This window comes from Triturus cristatus, chromosome 4_2 (genome assembly GCF_964204655.1).
Source record: "Triturus cristatus chromosome 4_2, aTriCri1.1, whole genome shotgun sequence".
NCBI lineage: Eukaryota > Metazoa > Chordata > Amphibia > Caudata > Salamandridae > Triturus > Triturus cristatus.
Genome location: NC_140586.1, coordinates 884,686,515 through 884,707,398, shown reverse-complemented (window position 1 = coordinate 884,707,398; position 20,884 = coordinate 884,686,515). Strand labels below are relative to the sequence as shown.

General features: G+C 40.9%; 1 protein-coding gene across 1 annotated transcript in view; it reads left to right on the top strand.

Moving 5' to 3' along the window:
• Positions 1–20,884, top strand: part of LOC146835338 (uncharacterized) — a 542,691-nt gene that overhangs the window by 394,328 nt on the left and 127,479 nt on the right. The window lies entirely within an intron of this gene.

The following is a 20,884-nucleotide window of genomic DNA, read 5'->3' as shown; positions in this document are numbered from 1 at the left end:
TCAAGTCACAGTGGTCATGCTGGAGCGGGTAGTTCAAAATTTTGTATTCCTCCCCATTCTGCATGTTTATATTAATCCGAATAATTTACTAATAGTAATCTTATTAATGTGTTTGCAGTGAAATACTTATCAATCATATTAACAAAAGAATTATACGTGGGAATTGCACTTTGCATGGCTAAACTAATTGTAAACTAACTTATGTACGCATACAAATAGTAGAAAATTAGAATATTGCATGATACATCTTGCTTTTGTGATGTAATTGTGATTTGTGCTTTATTGAGTGAGTATAAACGCTTTGGATGTTGCTTTCTGCTACATAATTACTTACACATAAGGGTATTAGCGAGGGATTAACATTTTATTAGCCATTTCCATGTTTTAATTATGTTTTATGTTTGTTTTGCTTAAGTTGCCCATTTCGGCCTAGTCAAAATGGCTGAACGAGACGTTGAACGTGACTGCCCCTGACAACACGAGGTTCTGGGTGAAATGCGCATGCTTCGCCGCCAGCAGCAGTGGCCTAGTTCTGACCCCGGGAGAAGATGTTCTATTCAAGGTTATTCCGGGAACTTCACCAACGACAAGACAATAGACAATTTAAAAACCGGAACCAGCAAGTGCGATGACTTCATTATGCAGACTCTATGAGAACTTTACCCCTCGACCCCAAGACGACCAATCAGAACTTTCTAAAACCCCGATCTTGATACTATTTGACATTATTTTCATTTTAAAAGTAGGTAGGGAATTGAACTAAAAAACTCGCTCTTCTTTGATGAACTCGATTTCCTGACGTTATGCTGACGTAGAGGACGGTGACACTGCTGGACAGCTGTTATCCTGAATCTTTGAGAGACTGAATTGCGGCCTAACTTTGATGAAATAAAGATTTTTCCTCGACCTGACTGACTTAGAGGACGACTTTTAGCCAGATTAGGTAAATATGATGCTCTGCAATGCTGATGATGATTTCTAAAGATTTTGCAATATTTTTTAGATAAAGATTATTTGATTAATTGACAAATGTGTTGTGTCTATTATTTGAAGAAGGGAAAATGATAAAGAGTAGTGTATATATAAATGAGTTTAATCACTAAAACCTTAGTTAACAACTAAATGATTCATCTCCTTATGAGAGGAATATCTTAGGGTTGAAGTCAATGTATTTAGAGTGAGGTATAGATATTCCTTTCATGTCAGGGTTTGGAAGCTTATTCCTCTAGGGAAGCAGATCAACTGAGTGTGAGTATTGGTGTTATGGGCCCCACCAATGAATGTATTTGAGTGAATATGCTATTGAGGTATTTGGTCTGTGACAAAGGGGGAATTTGATGTTCCACGCTGCAACAGTTTTTCTGGTAGCAGTATGATGGTTTTTATTGTTTTGGTTTGGTGATTTTTGCATGTAAATAGCCTATTGATTATTGGTTATTGAGGTTGGTTTATGTATTAACACTCTATGTGAGTCGTGTTGAGTTTTATGTTATTTGCACGGCTTCTGGGATGTAGGAAGTCGGAAGTTTGTAACGGTTCCTTAGTAGAGCAGAGGTAAGCGCTGCTCTTGGGAAAGGCGGAATTGTTGTTTTTGCCCTGTAGGTACACAGGGAGAAACGTGTAAAAATTGAAGTTGCACGACGCATTGTCTGGGTTCTATTTGGTGACATCGTCGTGTGTTGCCATTAGAGACATTTTCTGTGTGAGAGAAGTGTGTATGATAGCGAAGGTTACCTGTGAAATTTTGGTCTTAGGTACCAGGAGTCCAAATGGCATTCCGATAACGCTTATCACTGGAAAGGTAATAGGTATTCTCTGAGCTTGCTAGAAGGACAAAGTAGAGGGAAGCGCTGCTTTGTTAACGTATGTTATAATTCTGTAGTAGGACAGACTGTTCGCTGTTCTCGGGAAAGACAGGATTCTGTGTGAATGTACTACATTTTTCTGGTGTGAACGTGCGTGAATGTAAAGGTTAATTGTGAAACTCTAGTTTTATTTCTAAAAGTGATGTAGACGCTCTGGATTGGTGCGTTAGTGTGAATCGCGCTATGATTGGACAGAATAGCGGTACAGTCGTAAGGAGAAACTAGTGATACACGAAAGAAAGGAAAATGTATTACGATCCACCAGAAAAGGAGAAAAAGTCTTGGTTTGGTAGAATTAAGAAGTGGTTTAAAAAGGACAAACCGATTGTAACTAGGGAAGGACAGTTACTTCCTCCACCGAAAACCCCTGCATCCTTTATGGTTGCGAAATATGGATATCACACTTGTATTTGGTTAGATAACTGGGTTAAGTATACCGAGAGGACGGAGTGTTGGCTTTTCCAGAGCATGGTTCATTTAATTTGGCTGTTTTGAGAAATTGTAGAGAGAAAATGATGAATTTAGAACCAAGACCTAGACCGACCCAATTTGAAGCATTGACGGAGTGGGAAGACGAGATGCATGACCGAGAAAGACAGAGAAATGGTAGAGGATATAGGTACTTGTTTGGCAGATCATACGGACATGAGACGCATGATGATCGAATGAGAAGGTGGCGGAATGCGAGTATGACTGAGGGTTTGTTTCCCATAAGAACTGCAGAAGAGAATGAAGGAAGAAAGTGTGTAGAAAAGAGGCATAATGTGGAATCGAGAGGGTATGGAATGAATGAATCAGAGGATGATGTTCTTGATGATATGTTCTATAAGAATCCACCTCCATATCGACCAGAACCAGAAATATTAACCCCAAGTGCCCCAATGAAAGAAGCAGTACGAATCTTAAAATCGGAACCAGATTTCCAAGATTTGGGAAGTAACAATTCCATTAGAGAGGTAGAAAAGAAGTCCGGAGGAAAATTAGATGTAGAAAATTCAGCAGAATTGGCAAAAACGACCCTAGAATTAACAGAGAAAATAATAGAATTGACTAAAAATCTGAAAGCGGTAACCGTTCCAGTAACGATAGGTCCAGTAATGCCCATTTTCGATAAACAGAAAGATAGCGAACATTGTTTGACGGTCCCTTATAAAAGTAATAAACCGGCTGAACAACCAAGAATGAGTCAGAGTGAGAATCCATGGAGACAGACAATGAGTATGATTGAACCGAATTTTTCAAATAACCCGTTTGTAGGTCAAAACTGTGCAAGAAAAGTGTTTGACGATAATAGTCAATGTCGGAAACACAAAAAGATTTTGGACTAGGAAATGTAGAGAAACCAGTAGGACCATCTACAGAGGAATTGAGTGAATGGTTGAGAAGCTTGCAAAAGAAAGACAAAGAATCTCAGTCAATAGATGTGGCCAAATTACGAATGGTACTGGAAGAATTAATAGTAGGAACTATCCCTACGGAAAAGTTAAAAGCTTACCAAGATGAGGAGTTGTTATTTCTGTGTAAAAGCGTAACATGGAGAGCAAAAAGTTTCCATGAAAGATTAGAAGAAGTGGCAAATGAAATGGGTATTGATATTGAAAAGGTAAAAGCACTAAAGAAACTCTAACGAGTAGATTTCACTGAACAAGACATTGAAAACATGAATACCACAGGACGAATAGGTCAGATAAAAGAAATAATTATTTTATTGAGAAAATGGGGAGATGTGGACAAATGGAAGAGCAGATGGTATCGTAAATGAGATGAAGTTTCAGACAAAACGTTTTCAGCTTACCCTGTGAGAGAGAAAGAGAAGGTTGTGACAGAATGCCCTATGAGAGAGATTCCAGGAGGAGGATATGTACATGTCCCATGGACTAGACAGGATATTTTGTCATTTACGAATGACTTCCCTCGACTGCGTGAAAAACCCGTCGAGTGGTACAGACAGGTGGATAGATTTGTAAAATTACCAAAGTATTGTGGATTGATCTAAATATCTTGTTCGACATAATAGTACCAGCATATTTATGGACAGAGTGTAAGATCATGATAGATTGGCCGACACAGGAATACCCAAGGGATCCAAAAACAGGAGCTCCAGGCCCCGAGGTAATGAAGAAATATGAACAGGTTATGGCATTTTTGAAAAACAAGGTACCCCCTAAAGAGACCGACTGGGTAAAAATTGACAGAACACATCAGGAAAGCAAAGAGTCAGTACATGCCTATTATGAGAGGTTAATTTTAGCCTTTAAACAATTCAGCGGAGATGAAAATCCAAGTGAACAGGATTTGAGTCATTTTGTATACAGATTTGTATATGGTCTTCATCCAGAAATTAGTGAGATGATAAAACAGCATACCGTAGATTGGCGAAATAAGAAAATAGACGAAGTACTGAGACATGCTAAATATTTCAGTGATGAAATTGAAGTAAAACAGTGGAAATTGAAAGAAAAGGCTATGTGGGCACAAGTAAAGGTAGCAGAGAGACAGGAAGCTCAATTAGCAGAACAAGCTGGGTCAAGACAAAAATTCAATCCTGGGAAAAATAAAGGAAATATTAAGGAAGCTAAAAAGAAATTTCTGTGTCATAATTGTGGTTGGATAGGGCATTGGAAATCCGAGTGTAAATTTCCTCCAAGTACTAACAATGAAAATGCATCATTGAATCCACAGGTGCAGAATGAGGTGAGTGGTCAGCAGCAACGACAACAGCAGGTTGTAACACAACAGAATCAGGTTCCAAAACCACCTTTTCCACAGAACAAAAATTGCCAGAAGTATAGTAAAGAGAATGGATTCTACAACGAAGAACAGGTAAATAAGCTGCTACGCGCTAGCGCTGCTTCACAGTATTGGCTGCAACGCGATGAAATCGACTCAGAAGAGGGTTACTGATGGTGCCGAAGGGAGGAAGAGGAGTGCGTACTTGGTGCAACTCAAGAAGTAGACCAGACAGGCCCATTTGTAGATGGAAAAGTTAATAATGAAAATATTACTTTCCTAGTTGATACTGGTGCTACTCGATCAACTGTTAGATCAGCTGATGTCAAGAATCTTCCTCTCTCGGATGAAACGATCCAAGTAGTTGGTGTCTCCAACAGACAGATTAAAACTTACCTTACAGAACCAGTGAAAGTTAGTATAGGGAAATTTTCTTTTATTGTACCGGTTCGTCGTGTGCGACACCAGTCCTGTGAATTTGTTAGGTAGAGATTTATTGTGCAAGATGAACTGCACCATATTTTGTACTCCAGATGGAATAGCCTTTGAAACACCAGATGGTGATGTGCTGTATAAAATGACAATGGCAAACAGAGAGAAAGCGGTTACATGAACCTATGCTGTATTTAACCCTGACGAACTACCAAAAGAATTAAAACAGTCTGTAAAAGCAGAAAGAAGTATGGTATTTCACAGGAGAAGACGTAGGACTGATGAGAAATGTAGATCCAATAAAAATAACTGTAAAAGAAGGAGTAAGTTACCCAAATGTTCCACAATATAAATTGACACCTGAAATAATTGAAGGAGTTACTCCTGTGATTGAGAAAATGATAAAACAAGGAATTGTGAGAGAAATAATGAGTAGCCCATGTAATTCACCAATAATGGGACTGAAGAAGCCTAGTGGGAAGTTCAGGATAGTACAAGATCTGAGAAAGATAAACAAAATTGTTGTACCATGTTGTCCCATTGTACCGAATCCATCTGTAATTTTGTATCAGATCCCTCATGATGCAGAATGGTATACAGTGATTAATCTGTGCCATGCTTTCTTTTCTATCCCATTACACCATGACAGTCAGCACATTTTTGCATTTCGGTTTGGTGAGCGTATTTTGGAATGGTGCAGAATTCCACAGGGGTGTACAGAAAGCCCCTCAATTTTTAACCAGCTATTGAAGAAGTCTTTGGAAAGTCTAGAAATGCCTGAAAATTCTGTATTTTTCTAGTACATCGATGACCTGCTTGTGGCATCGAAAACTCGTGAAGCTTGTGAGGTAGACACAGTAGCTTTGCTGAATCACTTGGCAGATGGAGGACTAAAAGTGTCACCATCGAAATTACAATTTTGTAAAAAGGAAGTACAATATTTAGGACATAACATTGAGAAAGGACACAGGAAAATAACCATAGACAGAATCAGGATCATAAAAAGAATGAGTCCACCAATGACCCAAAGAGAAGTGAGAATGTTTCTGGGAATGGTTGGATAATGTTGTCAGTGGATAAGCAATTTTTCATTGATTGCAAAACCTTTGGTACGTTTGACAAGAAGTGATGTGAGAGATCCAATTGATTTGAACAAAGAAGAGTTGATAGCATTCAAAAGATTGAGAGAAGGATTGTGTGAAGCACCTGCATTAGGTATGCCTGATTACAATAAAGAATTTGAATTGTATTGCAGTGAGAGAAATGGATGTGCACTCTCTGTTCTAGTACAGAAGCATGGAAAACTGAGGAAACAAATTGCGTATTTTTCATCCATGTTGGACCCGGGAGCTGTAGCCCTTCCTGGATGTTTGAAAGCAGTAACTGCTACATGTCGAAGTTTGGAACAGAGTGAGGGAATTGTGATGGGATATCCTGTGAAAGTGTTTGTACCTCATGATGTGGCGATCCTTTTAACAAGGAGTCGTACTCAGTATATGACGCACAGCCGACTGACTAAGTATAAAAAGGTCATTTTGGGTGCAACAAATGTGAGTCTTGTGAGATGTGTGAATGTGAATCCTTCAACACTATTGCCAGACGTAGAAAATGTGGAAGTAAGAGATGAAGCAGATCATGACTGTTTGGATGTACTTGATTTTTGTACAAAACCACAACCTGACATAAAGGATGAACCTTTACCAGAAAGTGATTATGTCATGTTTGTTGATGCATCCTGTTTGAGAATAGATGATGGAGTGCTGAGTGCAGCATATGCGGTATGTACAGTTGCAGCAGTGATGTAGCTGAACTTGTTGCCCTGACCAGAGCATGTAAGATTGGGAAAAGTGTGAGAGTGACTGTGATAACTGATAGCCAGTACGGCTATGGAGTAGTCCACGACTACGGCCAAATATGGCTGCAGAGAGGTTTCCTAATCTCGAGTGGAACTCCCATTAAGAATGCTGAAGTGGTTGGAAAGTTGCTTGAGGCGATACAGCTGCCTAGGCAATTGGCTGTGGTAAAATGTGCTGCTCATAGTCGCAGTGGTGATTACATTGCCACTGGTAACATATTCGCAAATGATATGGCGCAATACTGTGTACGAAATCCGAATTCAATCAATTGGGCAAAGGAAAAGGAATTGATTTCTTGTTTCCCAATGTTTACTAACACTGTGGGAACATGGGAAGAAGTAAGACAACTGCAGGAAGAAGCAGGAGAGGAAGAAATTAAACAGTGGGTAAAAGCAGGATGTGCACCAAGAGAGAAGGATCATGTGTGGGTCTATCGAGATGGAAGACCAGTTATGCCTGATAGCATGATGTCTGCCATGGCACAGGTGTATCATGGACAGGGACATATAGGGAGAGACGCCAAGATTAGGTCTTTTAAGCAGACTTGGTATAATGCCAAGTTCAGACTTGTAGCAGAAAGTCTTTGTCAGAGATGTCTAATTTGTCAGCAATACAATCCAGGGAGAAAGACAGTAGTGAGTCTAGGGACAATTGGTCGAGAAGGAGGGCCTTTCACCAGAATGCAAGTGGATTTCATTGAGATGCCTCCTTGTAACAGGTTGAGGTATGTTTTGGTTATGGTATGCCCAATCGCCAGGTGGGTAGAGGCGTTCCCAACAAGAAGAAATGATGGAATGACAGTGTCAAAATTACTCTTGAGGGAATTCATCCCTAGATTTGGGTTCCCAGTAACAATTGAATCAGACAGAGGAGGACATTTTCATAATGAGATCATAAAACTGATTTGTGAAGCATTGAATGTACGACAAAAACTACATTGTGCCTATCGGCCAGAGGCTTCTGGTGTAGTAGAACAAATGAATGGTACTATCAAAAACAGAATAGGGAAAATGTGTTTAGCCACAGGTATGAAATGGCCCGATGTCTTGCCTCTAGTACTCATGACTATTAGATCAATTCCAGACAGAACTACTGGTTTGAGTCATCATGGGAAGTGCCATGCGCCATGTGTTTATACCAGTCAACAAGCTGATGACAATAACTGATGACATGGTGTTGGAATACTGTAAAAGCCTGGCTGACGCAGTTCATTTTGTGTTTCATCAGGTTGGAGCGGATGCCACCACTCTTGAAAAGAAGCCAGCCCATGATCTAAGCTCAGGGGACTTGGTAAGGATAAAATTACACAGAAGAAGAAACTGTTTGGTTCCCAGGTGGGGAAAACCAAGCCAAGTCATCTTGACCACAACAACAGCTGTGAAGTGTGCTGGATTGAAGAACTGGATCCATGCAAGTCATACTTTGAGAATCCCAAATCCAGTTGACAGCAAAGAGAAGGAGTATTTTGATGAATCAGAATCCAGCACTGAGTCGGATGACGGAGAGCCGAAAGACAAAGAAAACCCTGAAAGAGGGGAAACTGAGCAGAGTTTAACTTTGGTCCCCAGAAGTAATTCCCTGAGGAGAAGGTTACAGATTTCTGATACCAGTTCAGATTCAGAGACAGAACAAAGAGCACACTCTTCCAAGAAAGAACAAGGGAAGAACAAAGAAAAGGACAGTGGAGAGACAATAAAAGAAATCCATGAGAAGGAAGTGCCAGATGAAAGATTGAGAGAAATTCCACCTGAAACAACACCATTAGATGGACAGGTGCCAGATACAGAGAGAGAGGGAAAGATTATTGCGGAAGACCCCCGAGGAGGTGTAGGGAACTCCAACATCCAGTTAGAAGCAGGGACAAGTAGTCAGCAGGAAGATTGCGTGCCGGAGATTCGAGGAGGGACAGAAGTAGGGAAAACAAAAGAAGTGGTGGAAAAAGAAACTGTTGAGAGTAAAGAGCAAGTTGAAACAGAGTCGGAGGAAAGCGAAGATGAAATACCAGAAGGCTGAGTTCTGAGAAAGAGAGCTTGGAGGACTGAGAAGAATGATAAAGGGAGTAAACTGAAAAGAGCGGCCAAGGACGAGGTGTGGCCGAACAAAATAAAAAGACTGAGATATCGACTGACACGTGTAAACTCGCCAAGGGCTGAACAGGTGAATGAAGTAACGAGTCAAGAAAAATCAAAAGGAGAAGAACCAACAGTGGTTAAAGAAAGCAAAAGAACAAGGAAACCTAACCAGAAGTATAAATCACCAGAATGGACATATGTGGCCCTGCCTGAAGGAAAAGAAGAGGCGGATAGCCAAGGAAATCCAGAGGTGGTTGTAACAGAAGTAGTTGAGGAAGACGAAGAATCGGAAATCCTGAGAGTTATCTTGTCCGATATTGGAGAAGAATCGGATGTTCAGGACAACCTGTATGCTGAAAACGAAGGGAAGGTGAAAGATGATGAGATGCCAAACTGAATGAGACAAGAAAATTACTGATGGAAAGACAATGAAACATTGAAAAAGACAAAAACTGGTAGAACCACGTAGGTGCTTAGAGCCTTGGGTTAGAAACTAGTTTTGAAGTAGAAGAGGCCAAGTCAAAAGACACAGCTCATTTTAGTTAAGATGGCAAACATAGAAAGTAGCAAAAGTAGATGTACCTTCTTTAGAAGATGGTGCAAAATGTGTTATTGCTGTACAGGATTATTAATGCTTCTTTGGAGTATATTTGCCCTACTAATTTCATTTAAAGTTACTATAGACACATTAGAAGGACATAGTGATAACATAACTAATATAGGGAAAATTCAAAAGGTAGTTCCGACTAGAATAGATAAAAATTATTTGCATAAAGACAGGTTTATAACAGATTTTTCTAACAATGTGTTTTCAAAATTGTTGTATGAATATGTAAAAACAATGGACGTAAGGGATTGCTATGTATGTATGCAGTAACCTGCATCTGTATCTGAAGGAGTGACTTATCATCACCTTCCAGTAACCTATGGAATAACATGTAGTGTAATAGCTAATTTATTTTTATCAAACATGTAAATTAGAGTATTATTTTTCAGATGTAGATACTATATTTTCTCAAGTACCAGCAATTAACAAACTAAACAAGGTAAAACCTGCAAAGGTATTAGGTGAATTTTTCTTAGAGACTAAAGAACTAACACTAGAATACATATTTAGAAATAACTTGACTTGTAGTTTGAAGAAAGAAGAGAAGACATTTTTGGATATGGTTGAAGAAAGGAGATTGAAAATGTAAAGAAAGGGTTCGGAAGGGAAATTGGAGAAAACAGTTTGGGATGTAGAAACGGAGAAACACTTGAAAGGGGAAACGAGTCCAACTATGGCTTTAGATTGGCCTCAGAAAGGGAAGTTGTGTATAAGAAGGAATCAGACGGCGTATAACAATTATTTTGTGGGGAATAGTGAGTGCCATGATACATACCGAATCATGGGAGGATGGGGATTTAAAGGTGGAAGAGATCCAGTCTTTCCAGGACTGTATTTCATTTGTGGGAACAGGGCATATTATCGTTTGGCAGGCCATTGGTATGGCACATGTTATGTTGGCCTGGTTTTTCCAAAGATGTTTCATATGGATAGAGGAGAAGATGGTGTACATAGTTTAGGTAGTTATTTAGCACGTAGTAAGAGAGAATCTTGGACTGAAATTGTGGGTGACATTTTTGGAGCACTGATACCCGCAGTGGGAATATCTCTGAATGCAAACAAAATTAGAAAACTCTCAACAGTAGTGGATCGTTTGTCAACAAGCACCGCTGGAGGATTCTTATTGGCAAATACTGAAATGGTTGCCATGCGTGCTATGGTAATGCAAAATCGACTTGCCCTTGATATTTTATTGGCAAAAGAGGGTGGAGTCTGTGGAATGCTGAAAGTTCAACATTGTTGTACTTACATTCCTGACGAAAGTAAAGATTTGAAAATTTATATTAAGAATATTACAGAATTGCATGATGAAATTGTACCACTGGAGGTTGAAGGTGTCTGGGAGAAGATTGGTAAGAAAATATCAGCTATTAAAGACTTTGTAGTAAAATTAGGTAGTACATTTATAGGTAAGATATTATTTCCATTAACATGTGTGATTTTCTTAGTATTAATAATTAGACTAGGATGTATTTGTCGTAGAAAAGATAGAAATCAGATAAGAATAAAAAGAGAAAACTTAAGGAGAAGAGATATGAAACAAGAAAGAGAATTTGAAGAAATAGAATTAGAAGAGATCAAGGAGAGTATGTATAAAACAGCAAAAAGAGAAGAAACAGGGAAACTGAAATATGAATGAAACAAGAAATCAATTTAAAATTCTGTAAAAGGGATACAAAATTTTTGTTGGTGTGGTGATATAATCACCAAAGGGGGGATTGCTGGAGCAGGTAGTTCAAAATTTTGTATTCCCCCCCATTCTGCATGTTTATATTAATCCGAATAATTTACTAATAGTAATCTTATTAATGTGTTTGCAGTGACATACTTATCAATCATATTAACAAAAGAATTATACGTGGGAATTGCACTTTGCATGGCTAAACTAATTGTAAACTAACTTATGTACGCATACTAATAGTAGAAAATTAGAATATTGCATGATACATGTTGCTTTTGTGATGTAATTGTGATTTGTGCTTTATTGAGTGAGTATAAACGTGGATGTTGCTTTCTGCAAGATAATTACTTACACATAAGGGTATTAGCGAGGGATTAACATTTTATTAGCCATTTCCATGTTTTAATTATTTTTTATGTTTGTTTTGCTTAAGTTGCCCATTTCGGCCTAGTCAAAATGGCTGAACGAGACGTTGAACGTGACTGCCACTGACAACACGAGGTTCTGGGTGAAATGCGCATGCGTCGTCACCAGCAGCAGCGGCCTAGTTCATACCCCAGGAGAAGATGTTCGATTCAAGGTTGTTCCTGGAACTTCGCCAACGACAAGACAATAGACAATTTAAAAACCGGAACTAGCAAGTGCGATGACTTCATTATGCAGACTCTATGGGAACTTTACCCCTCGACCCCAAGACGACCAATCAGAACTTTCTAAAACCCCAATCTTGATACTTTTTGACATTATTTTCATTATAAAAGTAGGTAGGGAATTGAACTAAAAAACTCGCTCTTCTTTGACGAACTCGATTTCCTGACGTTAGGCTGACGGAGAGGACGGTGACACTGCTGGACAGCTGTTATCCCGAATCTTTGAGAGACTGAATTGCGGCCTAACTTTGATGAAATAAAGATTTTTCCTCGACCTGACTGACTTAGAGGACGACTTTTAGCCAGATTAGGTAAATATGATGCTCTGCAATGCTGATGATGATTTCTAATGATTTTGCAATATTTCTTAGATAAAGATTATTTGATTAATTGACAAATGTGTTGTGTCTATTATTTGAAGAAGGGAAAATGATAAAGAGTAGTGTATATATAAGTGAGTTTAATCACTAAAACCTTAGTTAACAACTAAATGATTCATCTCCTTATGAGAGGAATATCTTAGGGTTGAAGTCAATGTATTTAGAGTGAGGTATAGATATTCCTTTCATGCCAGCGTTTGGAAGCTTATTCCTCTAGGGAAGCAGATCAACTGAGTGTGAGTATTGGTGTTATGGGCCCCACCAATGAATGTATTTGAGTGAATATGCTATTGAGGTATTTGGTCTGTGATGAAGGGGGAATTTGATGTTCCACGCTGCAACAGTCATTAGTATGGGAAGGTTGATTCGATGTCCGAGAGTAAAGGAACTTCCGCCTTCAGCGTCCTGGGTTCTTCCTCATGGTGGTGGTTCCCCAGGATACTCAAAAGGGAAGAAAACAAACAAAGTGGCAAGTTTCTACGTCTCGGGCACTCTTGGTTCTATGGTACCCTTCACCTTTCCCTGTGAAGACAGTGCTTTACAGAAGAAAACAACAGTGTGATACGTGAGGGGGGGGGGCGGTCAGGATTTAAAAGGGGGGTGTTGAAGCAATGAACAGTAAAGAAATCCAGCTTTCTTTGATCCTGCGAGGGAGAATATGAGTGGGATTGGTTCTAATTGCCACTATCAGGATTAAATGTATGTCTCCACTCCTACGACCTTACTCACTCTAAGGTACAGAGGAAACTAGGCCCACTACAAAGGAAAAAACAAAAATGAGTATACGCAAAAGGAATCGCAGAACTCAAACAAAAGAACGAAACGGGACTGTTCTGCAGCTAGCAGACATCCGCCCCTGCTCTAACAATGTTTCCACTCCCACCTGAAATCCCGGGTTCTATTTACTCACCGCCAATGCCGTAACACTCCTGAGTTACGGCGGCAAAGTCGTGTCTCCCGGGGGTATACACCAGTCCTCGCTCCACGTCTCCGGTTCTCCTTTGGCGGCGGTGTCGTCTGTCCTTGTGGATCCCGTTTCCTCTTCTCCTGATTCTTTCGGCTTCCAGGGTTCTGACCGCTGTTCCTCCTTGGCGTCTTCAGCTGCACCGTCTCCTTCCTCCGCTGCTTCTGCCTTTTTTTCCCCCTCTCGCGAGAGGTTCCTTTTCCACGCCTCTCCCAGCTCTGATTGGTTCTCCTCATAGGCGATCTAGGCGTCATCCTGTAGAGGAGAGGGTGTGAGGAAATCATTAACCCTGTGGATGCCGGACCCTTTCTCCTCCTCAGGCAAGGACCGAGCACCTGGGATTTGCGATACTAGGTTCCCATCCGGGCTCTTCCTGACAGGCCCATACTGTTAAGGCCCTTTTACAGAGGTTAAGCCTTGACACATATTGGGACTATTTTTTTGTCCTCTGTATAGTCAGTCACAAGCTAAGTGGTAGAAACCTGGGAGTCAGGAAGCACCAGGATGCGTTCAAAATACTGCAAACAGACACATCTCGTATTATTGTATTCTGCATGGCCAAGTTCCGAATGGCAATGTGGAACAGACTTGCCAAGTGCTCTCTTGGTAGTCCCTAAGTTGCCACCCTCTCAAGGGTCCCTTCATACTGTATTGCGCCATTTGGACAAACTCTAGCTGACTTATGTTTTTTTGCATTTTTAGAAGATATTTATTTAAAACAAAGGCATTTTTATGGTGAATCTCTGTGGTCTTTTAAAAGGAAAACTTCCTTTCTCTGCTGCTACTGTAGTGGACCAACAAAAGAGTATTCAAATTTTTTATGTTGTATAATTTTTGTTTGTAAGTGCTTTTTTGATCTACAGTGATCGAAATGATGTTTTTTTTTTAATTGAATACTTTTGATGCACCAGTTCCTTGTTTCCTACCAGCGTTTATGAATGGATTAGTTAATGTTAAAATGTATTTTGGTCATTGACTTTTTCTTCTGTACTAGTGCTGTATCAATTCTGTGGAATATTAATTCTTTCTGAAATAAATCTTGATTGATTCTTTCACTCACTTTTTGTCAGCTCTTCTGTGATTTTTTTTATTTATGAAGAGAGAATGCTTGAAATGTATGTCTAGGATCTTCTTCATCGGGGAGGTGTGAGGGGCCTGTTGAAAAACTATTGGTCAGACAAAGCTTATAGGACAGGGCACAGAGACTCAAAGCCAGAGGATTTCAATGTCGAACTTGTTTATCAACACTTAATCATCGTCACAGATCGCAATACTTGACTGGATCAGGCCCCCTCTTACTATGTCCAGATGGGCTGCTAGCTGGGCATATTCAACACAGGTTTGTAAATCAAGGTTTTGTGATGTAAAACATGAAAGCAATGGAAACATAAAAGCATTAACAAGGAACGATGGGGGCGATGCCAAGCCCTGTGTGACCCTGTTAGTCCTGCTACCAAGTTTGTGTACATTTATCTGCCTGTAACTCTGCAGGTGAATGTTCAACAGTGTGCTGGGTGCCACAGCGTGGTATGTAGAATCAACACTCCACCAAATTGAATACAAAAAGCAAACAATTCAAACAGTTACTTTAAACAAACAAGTATATTGCAACCTATGACAATTAAGTTAAATGAATGACATATTTTACACTCTCTCCAGCAGGACTTGTAGACAGCTGGCGAGTGAACACTGGACACTTTTCTCACAAAACCAACCTATTTTAGACTCTCCAGCTGCACCTGTAGCAGACTGGGCGTGAACCGTCGACCCATCACAAACCCAACCTTTTTTAAACTCTCCAGCAGCACCTGTAGACGGCTGGTGGTGAACACCGAACACTCTCTCATAAAGTCAACCTATTCTACACCGTCTCCAGCAGGACCTGTAGGAGACTGGTAGTGAACAGCAGACCGATCACAAACCCAACCTATTCTAGACTCTTTTCAGCCGCACATCTAAGAGACTGGTGGTGAACAACACACACTCCCTCTGTCAACTCCAACTTATTATAACCCTTTTTTAGCAGCACCTGTAGAAGACTGTGGGTGAACACTTCATGCAAATACAACAAGACTAGGGCTGCTGATCGACCCCAATTCCAAGGCCCAGAGTGGCTGTTCCTTGAGATCCACGGCAGCTTGTTTGGTCCCAAGTGTAGGCAGAAACTTCACCGGATCCTACCAGATATGCTGTGTGTTCACATAGGACAGGCAGACCTTGTTCTGGAGGAGCATGGGCATTCAGTGCTTATGACTGGGGGTAACTCAGTCCTTTAAAAATAAATTATTGATAGTACACATCACTAGTACAGCGGCTGCTGTCAAACTCTTGAAGGGGCAAGGATAACGTTCCCTAAACTACTGCAGTCCGAGCTGACCCTAGGAAGTCACCCAAACTTCAGGTGTGAGCTGTAGTTTTACCAAATGACATGGAACCATCTGGTTACCATACGTGTGAAAAAGTAAACTTTACACAACATATTTTGTGCTCTGTTAGAGCAGTACCTTTTAAAAACAATACATATGTTACATATGTACATATAGGTGGGATAGGTAGAATCAGAAATAATATAAAAATAAAGTTCTAACAAGCTAGGCAGTCAAGATATGAACTAAGAAAGGTTTCTAGCTCTTACTAAACACAAGTGCATACAACCAAACGTCTGGTGGGTGAACAACAGACACAGTTTACAGAGTTGGTCTAAAATAGGGATACTCATATTGCTGACCTTTAATTGCAGTTCTCTGGTGAACAGACAGAGCAGGAACATTCAGAAAACTGTGAAAAGACAGGTTATCGTTATCTAACTAAAGAAAATAAGAAGGTGTCCTAGACAGCGTACCTTTAGGAACACCGTTAGTTTTAAATACAACTTGCACTAAACATGTAAAAACATTATAAACTCTCTGTAAACTACAAAAAATAGTATTTTATTAACATGCATGAGTGTCTTACTTTAGTAGACCTGATTATATCACTGCATTGAGAGGCATTTATTTGCAGTGATAGTTTTCAGACATGTTTTTGGAAACATTCATGCTGCCCCCATTCTGAAAACAATGCCATTAGTGAATCAAGAGGCACGTCATTTGCCAGGGGTACCTTGTGTGTATCCTTGGTTGTTATATAATTATATAATTGGAAAAACCGTCTAGTTTATTAAATAAAACACAAGAGGAGGTTTTGTACAGCACACATCCTGAACTTGTATATTTTGAGGGGCTCTCATTTGTGATAGTGAAGAAATAGGAGGCAAAGTGAAATTAACAAATTGTCTAGGATCACACAGTTTCGTCCAGTGGGGGTGTCAGGACTGATACCAGGTTTTCTGGTTTCACATTTTGCAAATCACCCACTGGCTTTAATGCTTGGTGCATGAAAATAGAGCGGTGGTGTCAGACAGAAGTCATGTGAAGGCTCAGTTTGTTGTCCACAACATGCACCTGTTTCGCGTCCCGCTATGCCTCCCTTTCATCACCCAACCCTTACATTGCTAACATCCATGAGGCCCTTGGGCATGCCACAGACAGTACATTAGAGCTCTCTGGGAAATGTTTGCGAGTACTCATGGTTTAAAGTCTCTACCACTAACTCCTCGTGCTGATAAATCCAGTATGTTTTCTTGTGCAAGAGCCATGCCTCACATGTCTCCTAAGTTCATAGGGTTAGCATTAGAGTTGGAATGGGAATGTCCCCTGCATGGTGTCCAGTCATGTTCTCTTCCCTGAGTGCCCAACTGCGAGTATCTGCTTCCTGTTTGATTTGCTCCTGTGTCACCCAAATCTAGTGCATGAGTATGAAAGCCTAGGTCTGTCCTTTGACATGAGTGAGAGTGAGAGTTCCTGCACTGGAACAGGAGGGGCAATCCAAGCATGCCCTCATTTATTGGATAGTGGACTACCGTCCCGGTCTTGGTTTTAGCATGTAAAGTGGTGTTGATAGCATACTATGTTTTGGAAAAATATTTTTTGTGACTCAGTAGATATGAACAGACCTTTTTAGGTCTCGCTGAGCTCAGCGCATGCGCTGGCTCGGAGAGACATTTTGTATGTGGGATTTTCAAAGTGCAGCTGGCTGGCCTAGCGCTTGCGTTCACGCGATCGTGCATGCGCGCAGCCGGCCGCCAGCAACACTTTGAAAACTGTGCTTTAGCGCGTCATCGCGATAACTTTCGCTTTCAGAGCGATGACTTACGCTTTTACAGCCGCGCGGCGTTACTTTTACTGCCGCGCGGCCAATGCTTGTTTTACAGTTCCTTTCATTTCAAACTTTTCTTTCCCATTTTGCATTTCTTGGTTAATTTTCCCAACCTTTACTACTTCTTTTTAGCTCTTGTTATTGCATCTTTTCAAACTCCCACTTACTTTCTCCCGCTAGTTCTTTCCATTCTTTACATTCTCTGCCCTCAGCTGTCTTTTCTTCTTTTTTCTCAAAGTTTCATTGATCATTTTTACTCTCACATTTATTTTTATCTATATTTATCCCTCCCCCTTTTTGGTACCTCCCCTTCTCTATATTCTGGCTTCCCTCTCCGATTCTCTCTCGCTCTCTTGTTTTCTTTGTCTGTCTGTCATTATGTCGATCAGGTCAGTAACTTCATATTTATTCATAAACCCCAGACGGAGCTCTGAAATTAAAGTCGGGAGCATATTCCTCACTATAACCCATGATACAGAAAAACCATAGCAAAGGGGGAAAAAATTAAGATTTCCTCTCAAACAGCAAGCATAGCAAAGGTAGGAGCAGACCAAGTTTTAAGCACCAAAAAAACAGGTGCACAATGGGAAAGAGTGGATTATTTCCTCACACAGTGAACGCGTCTAACAGAGCAGTGCAAGCCACTCACACACACCATAGGTCTGGTATATGAACTGGCATTGCAGGATTGACTCACATGCAACAAATACTGCATAGGAAAGAGCGCAAGACTATTTAGTTCAAATTGATGGAAAGTGGTGCAAAGTCTTAGAAGAGAATTTACTTTCCAACACAAAAGGTATTCTGTGCTGGAAAGTTGCTCTTTTCTCTGTATCAATAGTGCTTTCCACTGCTTTGTGGCATTTTGCGTCAAGGCGGTGTTACATGGGTGTAACTAGGGTGGATCAGTGCAAGTACCCATTGTTTTAATGTAAAGCTAACCTACGATGATAGGCAGATTATGATTTGCATCAGTAAGTAATGCCCCTTGAAGCAGTTTTACAGTTCTCCCAACATTCTGCACATCACACATGTGCTACTTTCTAACGCACACATCTAATGTGTGGAATGCTTTTAAAATTGTCTATGTATACGATTTTGCACTGGAAAAGTAAGCTTCCAATACATATCCTATGTTATACAACGCACACGCCTTTGCACTATGGTGCAAGAGTTGTGCTTGGCACTACGCAGTTTGATTGTGCACCAGCACAGGTGATGACAGCAAAATGCAGTTTTTAACAAATAGGGCTCTGCGGTTCCTTCTCCCCCTTGCGCAACGCCATAGTATAACTTTGGCTGCTGTGCTGCAATGTATTCAGTAAATCTGCCCCAAAGTATGCATACGCAAAAAAAAGATTGATGGATAGAATGCAGAACAATGTCATACATTCACCCCAGTACAGAGATCTGGGCTTATATCCATCATTTTTTAGCTCACCATGCCATTCCAGTTTAGACCCAGCCATATGCAAATCAGTCTTGACCCTGTGCCCAATGGGAACAGTCCAGCCCAAACTGCCAGGCCAGGTCCTCCCTGGACTGGAAACAAGCATCCTAGTACCGGTTTCGTGGTTTCACTCCTCAGCCAGGATAGCTTGACTCCAGTGGCAAGGAGAGCACGGACCCACGTCTGGGCATACCCATCCCACTCGGGGTGACAAATGCAAAAAGAACAATTGATGGATAGAATGCAGAACAATGTCATACATTCACCCCAGTACAGAGATCTGGGCCTAAATCCATCGTTTTTTGCTCACCATGCCATTCTAGTTTAGACCCAGCCATATGCAAATCAGTCTTGACCCTGTGCCCAATGGGAACAGTCCAGCCCGAACTGCCAAGCCAGGTCCTCCCTGGACTGGAAACAAGCATCCTAGTACCGGTTTCGGGGTTTCACTCCTCAGCCAGGATAGCTTGACTCCAGTGGCAAGGAGAGCACAGGATCCACGTCTAGGCATACCCGTCCCACTCGGGGTGACAAATGCAAAAAGAACAATTGATGGATAGAATGCAGAACAATGTCATACATTCACCCCAGTACAGAGATCTGGGCCGAAATCCATCACCCCTCCAACCCCCCTTGCGCACTACACCACTGGATTCACGCTAGCCTCAACAAAGATAGGGCCTGTGCAAAGCTTACTTCATACACAGAAGATTTACAACACGGGCAGCACACTCCTCACAGAAAAATGGAACAGCTTTGAAGCATCTGTGCAAGCTTCCCTAGCAAAAGTAGGATCTCTGCAAGCTTCTTTCGCTAAACCTGATGACAAAAATGAGTACAGCATATGAAACAATTAGCAATACAAGGCTCTCTCACAAAACAAATCAAGTAGAACATGAGCTGCAGTTAAAGGATCGTTGTGCACATCTGACAAATAACACAATGAGATGTGTGACGCTTTGAGGAAGTCCAGGTTTTTTTTTACCCAAAAGCACTTTGGAACCTGGGAGTTTTTTTTAACTCCATGCCTATAAAGGTAAAAACAAAACAAGCATTGGCATAGCCAATATGTCTCGCCTTTGGGACATTATAAGTGTTTAGCCATGCAACAGTTGCATAACTAAATACTTATAAGGTCCCAAAAGCGAGACCTATTGGCTATGCCAATGCTTGTTAACTGTGCCACAGGAACTGATGCCTACTGACCCACTAATGTAATATTCTAATGTAATACTCTACTTCTATGCACTAGCCCTGGTCCTAGTGCTAACATCCCAGTGTATGTTATTTGTGGTTGTGTGTGTAGCCTTTGTGGTGAGGTCATTGTGTGTAGGAGTGAGCCAGAGCAATGGAGGCCTTTGCGTTACATGTTAGAAGTCTCTGGCTTGTCCATGTGCACAAGACTTGATTTCCCAGACAGCGGAAGTGTCCTGCTGAAATATTTGTAGATGAAGTGAGGAAAGAGGATACAGCGCTCCCTTTAGAAATTAGATAATCTCCTTTTGCTATGAGGGGCTGCTGAATAGTCTTCCTGAGCACTGACATTTTGTAGATGGTGAGGTGAAGGGTGGCACCCCACACTCTGTTGTCCAGAGTGTAGGATCATTTTGGTGAGGACAACCTATTGTCTGGTTTCCTGATCACTGTTCTGCGTCACTGTTGATATCTACGTACGAAAGCTTAAACGTCTGAGTGCCTCTGTTGTGGGTGCTCCAAACCAGAGACGTCCCTGCTGTGAAGAGCATTAATCTTCAAAAAGGCTCCTTTTGGAAGATGTCCTGAAGAAGACAAATGAAAGAACAACAATGTGAACTTCATAGCCTCGTACTGGACCCGATGCTCCACCCCATTATGTCATGATCTAAAGCTGCAAAGGACAATCCAGTGATGTCTCTCTGGAGTAAGACATCACTGGCGGACTCTGAAGCGCTGCCCTCCTTCACTGACACCAGTGACGGAAGCTGCATCCTCAGCCCCCATTACTCAGGGCTATATGGATC